Source organism: Panulirus ornatus, chromosome 58 (assembly GCF_036320965.1).
Source record: "Panulirus ornatus isolate Po-2019 chromosome 58, ASM3632096v1, whole genome shotgun sequence".
Taxonomy (NCBI): domain Eukaryota; kingdom Metazoa; phylum Arthropoda; class Malacostraca; order Decapoda; family Palinuridae; genus Panulirus; species Panulirus ornatus.
Window position 1 is genome coordinate 35,867,315 of NC_092281.1, and position 8,123 is coordinate 35,875,437.

Genomic DNA, 8,123 nt, shown 5'->3' on the forward strand with positions numbered 1-8,123 from the left:
TGCTCAAATTACAGAGGTATAAGTTTGTTGAGTATTCCTGGTAAATTATATGGGAGGGTATTGATTGAGAGGGTGAAGGCATGTACAGAGCATCAGATTGGGGAAGAGCAGTGCGGTTTCAGAAGTGGTAGAGGATGTGTGGATCAGGTGTTTGCTTTGAAGAATGTATGTGAGAAATACTTAGAAAAGCAAATGGATTTGTATGTAGCATTTATGGATCTGGAGAAGGCATATGATAGAGTTGATAGAGATGCTCTGTGGAAGGTATTAAGAATATATGGTGTGGGAGGCAAGTTGTTAGAAGCAGTGAAAAGTTTTTATCGAGGATGTAAGGCATGTGTACGTGTAGGAAGAGAGGAAAGTGATTGGTTCTCAGTGAATGTAGGTTTGCGGCAGGGGTGTGTGATGTCTCCATGGTTGTTTAATTTGTTTATGGATGGGGTTGTAAGGGAGGTAAATGCAAGAGTCCTGGAAAGAGGGGCAAGTATGAAGTCTGTTGGGGATGAGAGAGCTTGGGAAGTGAGTCAGTTGTTGTTCGCTGATGATACAGCGCTGGTGGCTGATTCATGTGAGAAACTGCAGAAGCTGGTGACTGAGTTTGGTAAAGTGTGTGGAAGAAGAAAGTTGAGAGTAAATGTGAATAAGAGCAAGGTTATTAGGTACAGTAGGGGTGAGGGTCAAGTCAATTGGGAGGTGAGTTTGAATGGAGAAAAACTGGAGGAAGTGAAGTGTTTTAGATATCTGGGAGTGGATCTGTCAGCGGATGGAACCATGGAAGCGGAAGTGGATCATAGGGTGGGGGAGGGGGCGAAAATTTTGGGAGCCTTGAAAAATGTGTGGAAGTCGAGAACACTATCTCGGAAAGCAAAAATGGGTATGTTTGAGGGAATAGTGGTTCCAACAATGTTGTATGGTTGCGAGGCGTGGGCTATGGATAGAGATGTGCGCAGGAGGATGGATGTGCTGGAAATGAGATGTTTGAGGACAATGTGTGGTGTGAGGTGGTTTGATCGAGTAAGTAACGTAAGGGTAAGAGAGATGTGTGGAAATAAAAAGAGCGTGGTTGAGAGAGCAGAAGAGGGTGTTTTGAAATGGTTTGGGCACATGGAGAGAATGAGTGAGGAGAGATTGACCAAGAGGATATATGTGTCGGAGGTGGAGGGAACGAGGAGAAGAGGGAGACCAAATTGGAGGTGGAAAGATGGAGTGAAAAAGATTTTGTGTGATCGGGGCCTGAACATGCAGGAGGGTGAAAGGAGGGCAAGAAATAGAGTGAATTGGAGTCATGTGGTATACAGGGGTTGACGTGCTGTCAGTGGATTGAAGCAAGGCATGTGAAGCGTCTGGGGTAAACCATGGAAAGCTGTGTAGGTATGTATATTTGCGTGTGTGGACGTGTGTATGTACATGTATATGGTGGGGGGGGGGTTGGGCCATTTCTTTCGTCTGTTTCCTTGCGCTACCTCGCAAACGCGGGAGACAGCGACAAAGTATAAAAAAAAAAAAAAAAAAATCACCATTTTATATAAAAAAAAAAAAGTTACCTCTCTTTGTCCCTTGGAAGTTTGTGAAAAATGCGATTTGTATGTGTAATTTTCCTATGGATAACATCCGCCGGCCATTGTGAAGTTTCTGGTAAACAATGATTTGAATCTCGCACGTATCTGCTGTCAAACGACCCTTGACAGAGCCATCCAGGAGGTTTCCCAGAAAACGTTTGTTTGTTTGTTTGTTCGTTGGTCAAGTCACACGACGAGGCAGCCACTTTCCTATCTCTCGTTTATAGTCTTTGTACAACATACGTACGTATCTGTCAACAATGTTTAAGACATTTATTTGATAATGTGTAAACCCCAGAGAGGGATGATGGAGAAGAGGTGCTAACTATGATCCCGTCAGCAAGATTATTTATAACATGTAATTCACTAGTTATGAGCGATCTATCAGCCATCTTAAGCAGGACGGGAAGCTGGCGTTGATGTCCATGCGTTCTTGTGACCCTTGTCCCATACCATTAATGATAAGGTGTTCCCAACTTTATGGAAGACACGTACTGCATCCATGAGGAACATCTGGCCAACCTGAGCACTCTACTTACCTTGGTGCAAGTCCTTTGGAATGAACTGCCTTATTCAACATTAAGCATTTGTTCGGATGCCATCCACCTTGTTCCGAGTAATCGTCCATGAGGTGTGTTATTACAGGTCCTGTAGTGGCCAGGAACTTGGTATCCTCTTTGGGAAAGGTTCCCACTTCCATTACTCATGACGTCATGAAAACACACTAACTAGGTTACCTGATCCTATCAAATCGTGAATTTTTCCCCATTGATCGTATATTGATCGACATCAGAGCCACCTTATACCTTACCCAATGACAGCAGCACACTGGGATTGCTACCACCTGTATAGACCAAGGTCATTAAAAGAACAAAGCTAAGTATGGTTGAGGGCGAACCGGAGGGAATGCCAGGCACTGAGTACCTTTGGTCACCACTCCTGGATCCTCAGACAACCTCCAGTGACTCTACCGTCATTAGAAATGATCCGATCCTGTTAGGATGGCGCGACAACCATCACATTAGCTTCAGTAGTGAGAGAAATCCAGAATAATAGTTTTATTTCTCCAGCACAGAAGTAGACAAATAAGGATATATCTTTGCTAATTATGTCTAAATGGTCGGCTTTTCGTTCATGGTCTGTACGAAGGAAACAAACGAGTCACCAATGCACAGTCCACGAAGTCCCCCCCACCACGAAAAGGTAGCCGACCGTCGGGGGGGAAAATATATGGTAAAATAATGTCTCTTTATATTAAAGAAAATTCCTTTCATTCTATAAAAAAGGGATAAACTGAAGGTTAAATGTCTTAACATCCCTGGACCATGGACATTGCAGGTCTTTCTTCATAAATATTTACATTTATTTGATCCTGCTCAATTATTTCTTGAACGATGTCCACGGCCCTCTCGTCAGACTGGGTGCCCATATAATCATAAAATAGATTAAGAATGTATTCCCCTTCAATGTCAGGGTGTTTGGCTGTATAATCCATGAACGCCATACAATAATATGTGCACGAGTTGACTGAGTAACCCTGTAGGCAGTAATGCTGGAAGTAAGCAGTTGGTCTTCCAGACCTTAGTACAGCTTCCTGGATACCTTGAGGAATGGCTACTCCTGCAGGATCGAAAACAACAAACTCGCCGTCTAGTCCTCTCCAGACAGCTATGGCGTGGCAGCCTTCGTCCTCTCTGTAAGGTAATCCAGGGGCCCACAAGGTATAATCCAGGTTAATGATACACATGATACCTTCCCCAGGGCGAAGAACGAAATCCTCAAACTCAGACAGAGAGAGAAACCGCCATGCTCGGCCAAAGGGACGACTTGTGGCCCGAATGATGTTCATGACATCCACCTCGTCCAGGCACCTCACCCCGTTCAGACGAGGGTAATATTGAGCGATTATCATGACGTCCATCCCCAATGATGTCTGGAGAAGAAATGACTGACTTCCAAGCCGGAGCGGCCTTATATACCCCATGAACCCGGTCAATCCAGATCAAACTGGATCAAACCAGATACACACACACACACACACACACACACACACACACACACACACACACACACACACACACACACACACACACACACACACACACAAACCACACATAGGAGTAATAATGACATGGTGCAAATATATAAGGTTAAGAGAAGGAATAACACAAAGGTAAAAACTGAATAACACAAAGGTAAAACTATCTCCCTGTAACACACAAGCAGAGACAGACACACAGACAGATAGACATTGTGAAAGGAGAGAGTTGAAAGTAAATGTGAATCATAATGAGTTAATGATGTAATTTTCTGTGTTAGTGTCCAGTAATGATGATGCAACAGTGATCTGATACGAGAGTGTACTGTAGTGAAGATGTGACAGTGTTGTGATACAAGAGGGTACAGTAGTAAAGATGTGAAAGACATCTGATGTACCATATACTGTAGTGAAGATGCGGCATGTTCTGATGTTAGAGTGTATAGTAGTGACAATGTGACAAACTTGATGTTAGAGTTTTGTTAGAGTACACATTAGTGGAGATACGACGGTCTTCTACATTGGAGTGTGTCCAGTAGTAAAGATGTAACATTGTTAAGATGTTTAGTGTATAATGCTGACAATGTTACGATCTCCTGATGTTAGTGTGTGCAGTAGTGATAGTGTGACAGTGTTCTGATGTTAGCGTGTGCGTAGTAATAATGTGACAGTGTTCTGATATCAGAGTGTATAGTACTGACAACGTGACAGTGTTCTGTAGTGATGATGTGACAGTCTCCTGATGTTAGAGTATACAGTAGTGAAGATGTGACAGTCTCCTGATGTAAGAGTGGGCAGTAGTGATGACGTGGTAGTGTTCTGATGCTAATATGTACAGTAGTGAATATATAAGAGTGTTCTGATATCACAAGAGTGTAAAGTGGTGAAGATGTGACTGTCGTGACGTTAGAGTGTATAGTAGTAAAGATGTGACAGTCTTCTGATGCTAATGTTTAAGGTAGTGAAGATATGACAGCCATCTGATGTCAAAAGAGTGATGAAGATATGACAGTGCTCTGACGTTAGAGTGTACAGTAATGATGTGACAGTGTTCTGACGTTAGAGTGAACAGTACTGAAGATGTGACAATGTTCTCATGCAATTGTGTATGGTAGTACTTCCTCTCCACCTGGAAGGTGCGCAACTACCGTGCATTGGATCTTGCTGATGTACAAAAGATCCCGGAGTACGGGCTGAGTAACACAGGTCTTTCATTGTCCATCAAGACAGAAACTAAGAGCCCGATGGTGGGAATGCCACAGATGTAAGTCAAGGAAGGCTGTATACTGCTGCGAATGAATGCGGAGAAAAGAGAATACAACGGTGTGCCTGTATCTGAGAAGGATGGGAGTGGAGAGGTGAGATATACCACAAGGAGGCCCTCGACTCCAGAGCCATCAATTCATCAGGTATGTTTGTAAGACTCACGCATACTACCATTAATTTTTCATTAACTATTTGTTATTATCATTTTACTGTGAGCTACATGGAGTTAGATGCATGTTGCCATGGGCTCACTGTTCCCACGGGCTACTGTTACTCAGGATGTTTGAACACGTAAGAGCTGATCTGTTATTTGAACACGTTGTTGAATGGTTGTTGACGGACTCCCATATAACTCCTGTCAGTGTGACCCGAGGGGACACACTGGCCAGCATCGTCACACTGTTCACTAGAGTGTGTCGTAGTGTGTCATAAGACTATAGCCCAGAGTGCTACACATGTACGTACATATTCTTTTGTAATAAATCTACAAAGGCCGCCTGATCTTCATTGACTACCCTCCACGAAGAAGACCTGTATTCATTCCTGTCGACGCAACCTTACAAGTGGTGGCAGCGAGGTAAGAACCTACGTGACCACAGACGACAGTCACGTCTACTTCATATTTCTACGTCTGGTGTTGCCAGCAGTCATACAAGTCTACCTGACACAGTCTTGGCGCTCGATCTAGTGGACGTTAAGGGCGGAACCCCATGGCCAGCTACGTTCTCCATTACCCGTACCTCAATGCATTGAAGATACGCCTTTATTGCACTGCTGACACTGTGTCGCTTGCAAGGGCATCAAGACAGCGCCACCACCGTGCAGTGTTGTCATCACATCCAGACGTGTCAAGCAAGGTCAGCCATCCTGCCAACACCAACGTGGAGGTCATCTTGTCAACCGTTCCAGAGACGCGTCATCATCAGCCGTGGCGACATCCCAGACGTCAGCATCGCGTGGTCCATCCCTTGTCGCTCACTCAACTTTCCTGCTAGCGAGTCGCTACTCTGCACACATCTTCACCTCGCTACACCCAGCGAGTCGCTACTCTGCACGCATCTTCACCTCGCTACACCCAGCGAGCCGCTACTCTGCACACATCTTCACCTCGCTACACTCAGCGAGTCGCTACTCTGCACACGTCTTCACCTCGCTACACCCAGCGAGCCGCTACTCTGCACACATCTTCACCTCGCTACACTCAGCGAGTCGCTACTCTGCACACATCTTCACATCGCTACACCCAGCGAGTCGCTACTCTGCACACATCTTCACCTCGCTACACCCAGCGAGTCGCTACTCTGCACACGTCTACACCTCGCTACACCACACTCGAGACGTCGAAGCGGGCGAATCTCCCATTCAGATAAGAACTGTGTCAAAATGGTTCACTCTGTGAGGTATGCTCCTTTTGTGTGTTACTAGTCCCTAGTCTATCAATATAGACATATATATATATATATATATATATATATATATATATATATATATATATATATATATATATATATATATATATATATATATATATATATATATATATATATATATATATATATATGTATATATATGTATATATACTTTTGGGTAATATGACTATTCGTCCTTGTAGCTTAGCAAATTAATCTAAGGGTTTTTATATATTCTTATGTTTTCATACATTGATACTGTTGTTTTTAGTGATGATCACTTTCGCATACAGAATCTTGTATTGATATGTTATATTGTTATCCCATTCCTTTTATTGCCTTTATTTCGGTGCAGTATTTTCAAATAATATTCAGGTTAGGTATTTTAGATTAGGACAATAGTGTTCATTGTATTCTGATTTTTAGAGAGGTTTATTACTTAAACACTTTAAGTCTGATTGTATTACATGTCCGAAGATATTCCATGCGGTAATCGTAAAGGTTCATATGTACTTAGGAAATTACCTAGAATCTCTTATTATAAACGGAACCAGCCTTCTAAAATGGTGACGTCACACAAAGTTGTTTTGACAGATTCTGGTGACACAGATGACCCACAGAAACCTTCCCATACACTACCACACCCACACCCACCTTCCCCTCCACCTCATGAAAACTCAGGACAATCAGATACTTCACAAAAAACAGTTTTCACACTAAAACAAGCTAGGGAACCACACGAGTTATTTGATGGTAAACTATCAAATTTGGATCGGTGGATCAGGAACGTAGAGGACAGTGTTGAACATAATGGTGAGTCAGGAGACAAAGCGCTTATAGCAGCTGCTAAAAATCTCATTGATTTCACCAAGCCTAACAATTACGCTAGGGTTGTTTATGACTCAGAGGATGTTCAAAACTGTACATCTTGGGAGGAATTTAAAACGTTTAAATTCGGTTGTGAGGAATCATTCTCAGATAATCTACTAACCGTCCTTTTACGTGCTCTTAACACTACATACACGGATGATACGTCAATCCCTGATCACTGGAGTACCTTACATGGCAGAATGACGTTATTTAGGCAGGCTTACGAATCCTCACCCTGGATGTCGGCCATGATGAAGCCTGAAACTCATGTGCAAACACTCATGCGTTTATTACACATACTCTTCATTCTCAAGGACCTGACCTCCAGACGTAGCTCGGCGGTTACTTGATGAAGACATCGACCCATCATGGTCAGTAACGAAAGTATTGAGTTACACTAAAAAGAAAGGTGGATATCACAACACCAAGACACTAGGGAGGGTGTCGGCTTCCCAATGTATGAGGAAACATTCTAGTGATCAACACAATCATTCTTCTCACGGCCACTTAAAGCGATGCAGTGATGACAAACACTCACATAAAGTGACGTGTTTCCGGTGTGGCCAACCAGGACATAAAGCGAATGTGTGTCCTTACACATCGGACTCTTTCTCACGCCTCGACCAGAACAACAAACGCAGTCAACGACCCATGGCATCACAACCTCGGTCGTCACAATGCTGCAGACCGTGTCATAATTTCCTGCAGTCAGACACCAAGCTGACCTTCACCCGCTCGCGCCCCACAACACCAGACAGGTGTTCATATCATAAGAACGCTAGACACAGCGGAATGCCGAGCATTAGCTAGACAGACGTCATCTAACACAGGTTCATCATGTCATCATCAACAATGACAATCTCTCGCTCATGACAAGACTCCATCACATAAGGAACTCTTAAGACATTTTCGTTCTTCGCCATTTTCTCACATTACAAGTTTCGATTTAGTGGGTTCTTTCCAGAATAAGCCAATCACAAT